General features: G+C 43.0%; 1 protein-coding gene across 5 annotated transcripts in view; it reads left to right on the top strand.

Annotated features, from left to right (window-relative positions):
* Window positions 1-1,007: 1,007 nt before the first annotated feature.
* The window catches only part of slc8a2b (solute carrier family 8 member 2b), a 134,217-nt gene continuing 124,240 nt past the window's right edge, over window positions 1,008-10,984 (top strand). For all 5 annotated transcript variants that reach the window (XM_047594121.1, XM_047594120.1, XM_047594118.1 and 2 more), the window contains exon 1: window positions 1,008-1,167. The gene's annotated coding sequence lies outside the window, so the exon portion shown is untranslated. The remainder of the gene's footprint in view (window positions 1,168-10,984) is intronic.

Raw genomic sequence — 10,984 nt, 5'->3', positions numbered from 1 at the left:
CATTCATCCATCCGGTCTGAGATGTGGCTGCAGAGCCCAACTCCACACGGACCCTGTCGATGGTCGGATGGTTAGAGCTGCACCACATCACAAAGTTAGAGAAAGTAGTGCAGAACACACGAGTTCACTCATTCATAAAGGAGTGAACTAAAATGTAAAAACGTGCCTTTCATGAACCGAGGAGGAGCGGAGGAGCCGCTGTGTCCGGGGCTGGGAGGTGTCTCCAGATTTAAGGCAGCGTGTCTGCGTGGACTGATTGAGTGTGTTTCCTGGCTGCCTGGTCAGCAGGAAACACACCGCTCCCTCTCTGGGTAGAGCCTCACACTGGCTAAGTAATTGGCCCTGCTCGATACTTTGATAGATGCCTCCTCCTCCTCCTCCTCCTCCTCCTCCTCTGCTCTGCCCTGCAGCTCTCTGCTCCCCCTCTCTCCGTTTATTAGTTTAAGGGTGCTGCCCGCTAATATCCACATTTACCCTGTGAATGCAGCATCATGTATTCATTCTAACGTATGAAATGAAATAAGGAAACGGGGGCAGGGCCGTGGGGCCTGTGGTCCATGCCGGCTGCAGAACATCCTCTTACAGTCATGGTTAATCAATTTCCAATTTGCTCTTTTCTCCTCCTGTTTCTTCTTTCTGTTTTTCTACCATCTCTTCATTTCTTCTCAACCTTATCTGTTTCTATCTCTGCTGCCCCTCCCTTTCCTTCTTACCCCTTTCTTCATCCAACTCCATCTATCGCTTCTTCTCCACCATCCTTTTTCATTCCTGTTCTACATCTCTCCTTGAAATATGTCCTTCATCTTTCATTTACTCCTCTCCTCTCCTCTGTCCTCTCTCAGGCTCGCATCCCTTCTCCACATCCATCCGCGCCCCCGAGGACAAACCGCGCTCCCTGGCACCCCGCCCGAGTGCGCGCTGCGTGTGCGTGCGCGTGTGTGTGTGTGTGTGTGTGAGGCACCGCAGGGAGGGAGGGAGGAGGGGGAGCGCTTGTGTGTGAGTAGTTTGTTGAGTGTATGGGGTGAAAAAGAGGCAGAGAGAGCGGGTCGATCAGAAGGGACGGAGCGGCGGAGCGCAGCGCAGCAGCAGCGGCAGCAGCGAGGACACTTCTCTCTCCAAACCACCACGTACTATGCTCATCGCTTCGCGGCGGCTCTAGAACAGAAGGTAAGAGACTGTTTCTTCCACAGTTCTGCTCTGTTTTTGGGTTTTACCGTGTGCGCGGTTTTTTTTTTTTTTTTTTTTTTTTTTAACGTGTTTGCGGTGCGCACCTGCTCCTGCGCGGTGGGCATCAGTGGCTGCTGGTTGTAGCCGCCGTGTAACGACCATGTGGAGCCAGAACCTGGACCAGGAGTGTTGTTACTTCTTTAAACATGAGGTGATTCATGTGTTTGTCTCTGAATGAGACAAGAATCTGATCTGATTTAGATTTAATCTGACTTTTTATTATTATTTTTTTATTTGGAGCGTGAGTGAAATGCTAAGGACGTTGCGGGGATTATTTTTTTTTTGGGGGGGGGGGCTGCGCACAGACCACATTACGCTTCCAGGACGGTGCTTTCATCCAAAGTGCCTCCCGGTTTTAATGAGCGCTGCTGCCCTGCGTGGACCTGCGTGGCCCCGCGGGGAGTCGGTGCCGCTGAGCGCCGCGAGAAGCGCAAGGATCATCATCCAGCAGCAGCAACTCTGACATTTGTGCCGGAGCTGCTTTTATTGTTGCAGAGGAAAAAGTTGATCACACTCAGATTTTGATGATCCTCCTTTTGATTAGCGCAAAAATAAATGATCATTTAAGATGTAAATGTACGGGGGGGCCACGCGGAGATCTTTTGGAGCTGTGGTTTTCTTGGTGAGCCTGAGAATAGGGGTCGTGGCCTGGTTGTAATTCTCTGGTGACACTGCGCCTCTTGGCTGCAGAAACCGGCGTCAGTTCACACGAAACAAACAAAACGACTTCTGGTTAAACTTTCAAAATAAAAACTAAAAATGCTCCTGGGTGTAGTTTGTAGAGATGCACGTGTGTTTCTCATGTCTGTACTCTTATTCTAAATCACACATGGCACAGATTCCTCCACGGAAACACGCGGAATCCAGTGTGACATTCGTCCAGTTTCCATTTCACGCTTTTATTCTGAAAATCTATAACGCCCATGTTCCGTTTTCTCCTCTTTTTGTGTAGTTCTTGACACCAGAGCGCTCTGTCCGAGCAGGACTCCTCTTCTGCCCTTTATTAAACCTCCTCTCCTCCATTCTCTACCAGACTCTGTGTTATTTTTCAGCGATTTAAGAGAAGTGAGGATGTGGGCATCATTTTTTGAATTCATTATTTGGGGAAAAAACGCGTTTTTAAAAGAATCCCATCATGCATGTGATATATTCTGCAGAATATAATTGTGTAGTAATTTCTGGAATAGTAGCCTGGATCAGATCTGCAGGCGGAGTGCGTTTCTCCTCCTTCCTCCTCCGCTGTGTGAAACACATAGACTCAGGGAGGAATGTGCAGCTCTTGATGGTATGAACTAGTTCAGCCTGAAGTGTGACTGTAGTTTTAATGAGGGAGTCGGTTGTAGCAGGCGGACTGCAGCATGTGGAGGAAGGAGAAGTGGGGATCCTCCTCCTCCTCCTCCTCCTCCTCCTCCTGTCCTCAGCTGCAGCGGGGCTTCCCTGGGCTTTTCCTCTTTCTCAGTCTCTCTCCGTCTCTGCAGCTTTTCTGGGGCTTCCCTTGTTTTCGCTGCACCAGTCTTCAGGATATACGACTCCCCCCCCCCTCTTTCCTCCCTCCTTTCCTCCCTCCCTCCCTCCCTCCCTCCTTTCCTCCCTGTCAACCTCCCTCATCCATCTTTGAAGGAAAGAGGCTGTAGCGTTCATTACAGAGAAGCTAATGTCATTAAAAGGACTATAACCGAGTTAAATGTATTATTTGATCTTATTTGAGGGATGTTTGGGGAATAATTAGTCACGTTTCGTCCTCTCAGGGTCTGTTCTTCTCTCTGTCTTTTATTTTCTCAGCAGTCGAATGAGACGTGTCCGTCCTGTGGTAGTTTTGTGTTTTCTCGTGCAGCTACCTACACGGCAGCACATGCATCGTCCCTTCTGAGCAGTATCCAAGTGCTGCATTACCTTTTATATTGGCTGATGGATTATTCATCAGTGCCCCCCCATCCCCTCCTCTTCCTCCCCTCCATTATCCCTCTGCATCCTCCCATCCTCTGCATTCATCAGCAGCTTCACACACATCCCGGTTCCATGTTCCTCTCCTTGTCTTCTTCTCCGTCTTCTATACCCTTCATTTATTAGCTTGTTGGCTTGTTGTGCTGCTCCTCCATCAACGCCCAGACCTCACACTCATACATTTACAAATCACACTTGGGAAAAAGGCTCCGGCTGAACCGCAGCCCTGTGGTCGAAAGCTGAGAGACGTTACACAACACGGGGCTCGGCTGCTGCTGTTAGCGCGATAAGATGCAGCGTTAGATTAAGCGTAAAGTATTTGTTATTCCTGCGATTCAGCTGGAGGCCACGATGAAACCTTTACCAGCTCCTCGGATTCAACGATGCATTCAGGGCTCCTGCAAGAAGATTTAAACGTCAACAGGATCATTCAAGACTTCATTAAAATAAGAGGTTTAACTCTGAGCTATTTAGAAATTAGATTGTGACTTTAAAAAGACTAAAACCTAAAACCACGACCAAACAGAACCTGCAGAACTTTCACTTGTGAATTTGCAGCAACCAGATTCTCCATCATTCTCTCATCTGCCCTCCTAATTACACTCCTCCTCCTCCTCCCCCCGTCTCCCTGGTCCTCCTCCCTCCCTCCCTCCCTCCTGTGTCTGATTGCTCTCGTGGGACACGAGCAGCACTGTTTCCGTGCCTCCAGCCTCTCACCAACAGACTCTTTTCACAGTTTTTAATTACACAAATGATCTAGTAGATGAGTCGTCTGAGTGGAGGGGCGGCGGTGCTGGGGGAGAAGGAGGAGGGGAGGAGGGGGGTGGGGGTGGGAAGGGGGAGGTAGGGCAGGGAGAGTCTGGAGCTCCATCGCTACGGAAACGTAACTCACACCAGAGAGTGTGAGAGATGTGTTTATTTCCTCGACTGTGGATGAGATTGGATCGGTGTTATTTGAGGTATCGCAGCGAACAAGCAAATGAAGAAACGGTCCCTGGACCCCCGGCCTCGCCCGGACAGACGGAGCCCCGGGGGGACGCCCATGTCCAGTAAGATCCAGGAAGATCCAGAAGAGAAATGACGGAACAAAGACAGTACAAACATGTCAGGAAAGACATCTGGAGCATCACAAAGCCAAGCTCCTCCTGCATGTGGGACACTTTTCCCTTAAGAACGAGTCATACACAAGTCATTTTTATTTTTCACAATAAAAGCCAAATGCTTTTAATATGAAGCATTGTATTAACGTCAGAACATTCTCTGTAACCTTCGTTCTGGTTTAGAAAGTTTCCTCCTTCCTGTTTCTTTTCTTCTTCTTGTTTTCCCTCTATTGATTTGATTGGTTGTTCCTCATCGTAGCTCCTCCCCCAGTTAGTCTCACCTGTGCCTCATTAGCCTCAGTCTTTAAATAGTCCTCCCTCTCTTATTCTCAGTGGGTCTGTTTGTTCACTTGTTTCCTCATGGTCCCCCCCCCCCCAGCCTCATGCTTCCCTTCCTTCCTGCTCATGGATGAACCTTCCACACTTTGCATCTCCACCTTTTGGCACCTTCATCTTAAATTAAACTCAATATAATTTATCCAGTCCTACGTCTGGGTCCTAACTCCTCACTACATCGTACTGAGGTACCGAGCTGATGGGACGTGCAGGTAGTCCTGCTTTTTGCTATCATATTTGGCAAATGTATTTTTTTTTTAGCAAATTTTGATATTTCAAACTCCATTTTTACATCGTGTAACCCAAACTGTTACATTGTTACCTTCAAAAACGCCCTAAAAACAGCATGTGATAATATTTTCATCTACTTTTGTCAGAAACTCAGACTTATGATTGTTTAGTGGATTAAAAGAATTATGTAAAAAAATAATTATTGTGCTGTTTTTAGGTCATTTTTGAAGACGACACTTTTGTCCCTTAATGGTAACAATGCAACAATTTTTGAAAATTGGACATTACAAAAAATAAAATAAAAATCCATCAAAATCAATGTTGCTACTAATCATTGACCAAGGCTCTAATAATCCCCCCAAGAAGAATCCACTTTGCATTTAGATTATTGCAAATATTTCAATTTCTTTGGAGAAAAATCAATGCACTCACAAACACTGGCACATAAAACATTTAAACTCAGAAATTAATCAAACATTTGGTATTTGTATTAAAGTGGATTAAAAGAATTATGGTAGAAAAAAAGGTAGAAAAAGAAAATATTAGCATATGCTTATTTTTTGGGTGTTTTTGAAGAGGACACGTTAATGGAAACGATTCTAAAATCAGGTTTGAGGGTTAAACAAACCAACACTTGATGAACCAGATGATTCATTGATGCAGCGGCCTCCCGCTGAGAGAAGCTCCTCAGTTCTTCTTCTCCTATGAATTAATTAGCACATGAATCCACCTTTCACAGAACGCAGTTATTTCCGTGTCTGGTTTTACTCCAGCGATGCGTTCTGTGTCAGTGAGAACGTTACATAACCACCAGAGGAACTCTCATCCCACCACCTTCACGTTTCCCCCTCCACCTCCAGCTCTCGCTTCATTTCTAATTCATTTAATTTGCAGTGAATTAACGCGTGGCCTGATCACTGGACCCTTTCCCTCCACTCTGTCACCTACTCGTGTAACTTCAGTCCTCCAGGTCTTTCTCATTAGTGTGAATGAGCGCTGCACTGTGATTGTTCTTTTATCAGCACACGTCTCCTGTGGACGCCTCTGATTGGATTTTCCAAATTAGTGAGTGAAAAAGGGGGAAACATCAACAGAAAAACGTTTAGACTAAATGTTTTCGTGTTGGGATTTAAAACTCTAAGAAGACAAACTAATGAAGTCGGCTCCTGTTGTGTCATAAACACTGAAGCTGCTGTTTGTTCTCACACCTCGATCCCATCCACCAAATGACTTCTCTCTCATTCATCTGTCATCCTCTCTTGTCTTTAATCCACCCCCTCCTGTCTCACCCTCCTCCTCTACCTCCTTCCTCTTCATTTCTCCTCCTCCTCCTCCTCTCGTCACCTGAGGCTGGACTCACAAGTGTTGGTTGTGGAGAACGTGGGCAGACGAAGGTTTGAGGTGCAGTGATTTATCGGCCTCTTTAATTTAATGACGGAGCAGAGATGAAAGGCGTCCACCGGCCGACCTCCGTCCTCCCCAGATCCTCCACTTCGTTTTCTCACAACTCCTGAGCCTGAGGTTTAACATCCAGTTTCATGGCTTATATATCGAGGAGGTTTTGACTTAAAGTCTGAATGAAAACGCGTTCAGAAAGAACTATAAGTACAACCTAGACACTAGACAAGACACTAAACAGAGTTATTAAACTTCGTCTGCACAATATTTTACATAAGTTCATTTTGTAGTTCTTGATCTTTCTGAGTCTGAATCAACATCCACAGACTAAATAGTGAGAAACTTTTTTTTTTTCCTTCTTTTAGTTCATCATCAGCTCATTTCTGTCTCAGTTCTTAGAAAACAACTCATTTGTCACGGGAGTTTCTCTAAAAGTTAATCAACACAGAACAACACTGCTCTGCAAACGTGAGACAAAGCAGCGGAAACTTACTCAAACTGAAATAAATTAAAACAAAAACAAAACAGGTGTTGGTGGAAAACCAAACTAATTTAATGACAAAAACTCTGCAGGCGCAGAAAAGGAACGATTTCTTTTTATTCTCCTTAAAAACAACAACAACAAAAAAAAGAAACAGCTCCATGGGGCTGATTGTGCAAACAGCTTAATATAATCTGCTGTTACGTTTCATTTCGACTTTCTTGCCCTAAGAAACAAATATTGGAGCGAAAGGAGCGGATGAAATTATAAAGCTATAAAGTCTGAGTGGGGGGAGGATGTCGGGGTGGATGAATGGGTCAGAATAGAATAGAGTACAATAGAAAAACCTTTATTTGCAACAGCATACACAAGAATAAAAGCACAAACTAACAAGAATAACGAATGGACTGTGTATAAGATAAATGGTAAGAAAAAAAAGAATAGAATAAATAATATATAGTATAGTTACAAAAAGTATTGAATTGCAAAGAGTTGCTGGATATTGCACAGGACTCAGTACAGAGTAAATAGTGAGTATTGGAGTTTGTTTCCGTTAACGTTTTATAACCAGATTTATTGTTGTTTCAATAACGACGACACATTTGCGTTTCATTTTCTCTTTTTTTAATATTTAAATATCTTCAGCGTCTCTTAATCTTCATCGTCCAAGATGTGAAAATCATTTGGAGAAGAAAAGCATTTTCTTCCATCCTCAGATCCAGGATCCTCCCACTCACCTTCCTCCCCCTCTCTCCAGCCTGAAGCCACTCTCCTCACCCTTCACTTTACGCCGGCGTCTGTGATTGACGGGGAGTAAATGTGTCCACTCATGCAGTTCTTCCGTCTCCTGAGGGACGGAGAGAAGCAGAAAGAGAGGCATTAGTGGTTGGTGATGTCATGCGGCTCCATCAGATCCGTCCTAACGTGACGTCGCTCTGCAGCCGTTTCCACGTAGCGCTCCGAGCTAACGCGATTATCTCCACTGCTTTCTGTTCCCACGTCTGACAGGAACTTCCACCACTTCAGTCAAGTGGATTCATGTTTATTTCTGGACAGAAGTGTGAGGACAAAGATGGACGGGGGACTGGGGTTGCAAAGGGCCGGGAAACTTCTGGTACATTTCCGGTAAATTTCCATGGAAACGTTTGTCAGGGAATTTGGGGAATTTGCACGAATTTAAGGCCTAATGGCATTTATGGACATTAACATGAATTAACTGGAAATATCCTGGAATGAAACTCCTGTCTCCATTTGTTGAGCTCTAGAGGAATAATTTGTGTGTCTTCATATGTGTTTGCACAAGTTAAGCTGGTGTGAAATGCTTCCACACACGGTGGATGGCGTTCGTGGCAGTTCTCTCTTAAATAAGATGACAAAAAAAAAAAGAAGCAAATATATAGATCGTAAGCTGAACTAAAGGAAAGTTCAGTACATCTAAAACTGATGTATGAAATCTTGTGTGGTGACATGAAACCATGTAGCAGGAGGCAGAAGAAACAGAATCACATTTTGCGGTAGCTAGCATCGCGATAAGCTAACTCCTTTAATGAGATGGTGCTAGCTATCGTACATTTAGCATTTAGTTAAACGTTGTTTTTCTACCAACTATATTTATGTTCCCAACCCTCAACTTTTATGATTCCCAGTTTATTCCAGTTCCGACTTTGAAAATTCACAGAATTTTGCGACACGTGAAGATGTTTGCAGACGGAAAATGCTGCAAACATGGATATATGTCAAGTCCTCCTCTTTGTTCAGTTTCTAAAAGACACAAACTCAAATTTCCAACTCAATCAACTTTATTTTTCTTCCAACATTTGTTCTGTTACTGTTTGGCTTCATTGGTCGATTGGTCAGTACAGTAACTTGTAAACCTTTAAAGACAGAGAAACAAAGGTTAACATTTTAAATGAATATTAAATTAAATGCCAATATTTTAATTCAACTTTTTAAATTGATTAACTGCTTAAATGGAATAAAGATGAATCCAAAGAAAAAGTCGCAGATCCACGTTTAACATTTCCTGAATTTTCCAAATTTTTATTAGAGTTTTAACATTTAACAGAATTTTAACATTTTTAACTTTGTATTATCCTTTTTTATTTATACTTTTTAATTTGTCAAACTCAAAATGAAACAGTGCAAACTCATTCATCAAAAGTCAGTGTTCCTTACCCAGTTTACACAGCGGTTAACCATGAACTTGAACGCAGCACATCATCAAATGATAAGAAAGTAATAAATAAAAAATTGGCATCTTTGGGCTGAACCCAGTGAGTGAACTTCTACTATTCGAAGTTTATTAGTTTGAATCACTGAGGAGCTTCATTCTTTCTCAGGTGCTTCAGATCAGAGACGCTGATCAGGAAATGTGGTTAAAGAAAAGCTCCTTTCCTGAGATTTGGTTCAACAAAACAGCGTAACAGCATTAATACTTATAAAGTACTGGATTTATAGATTAGCTGAAAAATTTAAGAGTAACTTGACGTGTTCCAGTGAATATTTTAATAAATTTCTTCTTCTTCTTCTTTGTTTACTTTGAAGTTACTATTTTATAAAAACTTTCAGGTCAACAGTTCAGTATCTGATGCTCAAAAGGAATTTTTTGTGGTGTTCTGCTTTTATAGTTGCCTCTCGAAGCCTCCGCTGGGATTTCATTACAGGGAGATGCAGAGAACAAGATACCTCAGCGCGCAACTGGATAGTTTTACAACCAATCTGAGCAAAGAACTGAATGAAAATAATTCTTCTCAACAAACGTCTTAATCCCTGTAAAGTGTTTCATTGTCAGTATCTTGTTATCAAACTTTAAACCATTTAAATGACACTTCCCCACTGGTTGATATTTAGCTGTTTTTTTTATTCTCCCTTGTTTGGGATTGGTCAGAAACCTGAAGTGGGCGTGGTTAATGTTTAGCTCCCACATGCTAATATTAACCGCTGTGTGTCTGCTAATCTCTCCCGGGTGGAGATCGGTGTACTGGACTGGGTATGGGTGGATTTTGAATAGCAATGCTTAGCTTGTGTGTCATATGCTGCAGTAGGAGGACTTGATTTTCTCGTGATGGCCGGACCAAAACAAACTTTTTTCTTTCTTAATTCAACTCTACGATGCTCAGATGATGAGTATGGACACCGTTACTTTTCTGTCAATCACCACATTTAATGTTTCCATTGGTAGCTCCTCCTCCACACCTGCAAATATTACATGTGAGGTTCCTCAGGGTTCAGTTTTAGGTCCACTTCTCTTCAGCTTTATACATGGTCCTTATACATTTAAACATGTCAGTGACACACAGATCTACCTCCTTCTCAATGCTCAAAGTCAGAGCGACATCACGAGAATAAAAATCTCTTTTGAAGACATCAAAGACTGGTTGGTTCAGAACTTCCTTCAGCTAAATGAGGACAAGATGGATGTCTTTGCCCCCCCAGCATCATACTACTGCTACCTCCCAGAACCTGAACTCCTCCTCCTATATCACAACATATGTGAAGAACCTGGATTGTGTGTTATTTGACAGTAATTTAAGGTAATACTTTGTGCATTCATTGCATAGTTTTGAAGTTGCATCCCACCTCAGAAATTAGTTTTTTGTCTGAGAAATAATAAAAGGAATCTTTTTCAGTCATAACTTTTCTGCAAGCTCAGAAACAAACAAACACAAAAACAGCATCGTGAGTTCAGTATATCGTTACATCCCTAGTGTCCCTAGGTTGGGAAAGTTGCTCTGGCTTCCAGGAAGTCTTTGTTTTTTAAAGAAATGCTTGGATTAGTTTTTAACGAGGCAGGATTGAACCCAATGAAAACCTGTTTGTGGTTTTCTCCAGGTTCTTCCCACATTTCAAAGATGAACTTGTTGTTCATCTTTCTGTCCAGGATGTATATCTCCTGATTCCCCTTTATCAGCTGAGATAGGTTCAAGTCTTCTCTCTAGTGAAGGGATAGTTTGTTGTTTCATTTGTTACCAGGACAAAAAAAAGACCAAGACACTTTTCTTTATGCATTTATGATGAGGAGGGTGAGTTTCCTCTACATTTCTACTGCATCACTTCCTAATTTCCAAATCTACGGGACGGGCCTAAAGTCAAAATGTCAGAATCATCAGCATTTTAATGGCCATAAATTCTCACTTTCTACAGCAAGTAAAGACACGTCAGCAAATCTTAAGGTTCAGGATGATTGTGCAGCCAATAAAAGACAAAGATGCACAAAGCTCAGACGCACTACTAACCCATCCACCACCCCGACCTCGTTTTCTGCGGA

The sequence above is a fragment of the Mugil cephalus genome, chromosome 9 (genome assembly GCF_022458985.1).
Source record: "Mugil cephalus isolate CIBA_MC_2020 chromosome 9, CIBA_Mcephalus_1.1, whole genome shotgun sequence".
Classification (NCBI taxonomy): domain Eukaryota; kingdom Metazoa; phylum Chordata; class Actinopteri; order Mugiliformes; family Mugilidae; genus Mugil; species Mugil cephalus.
Note: the sequence above shows the minus strand (reverse complement) of the source record. Positions and strands in the feature narration are given on the sequence as shown.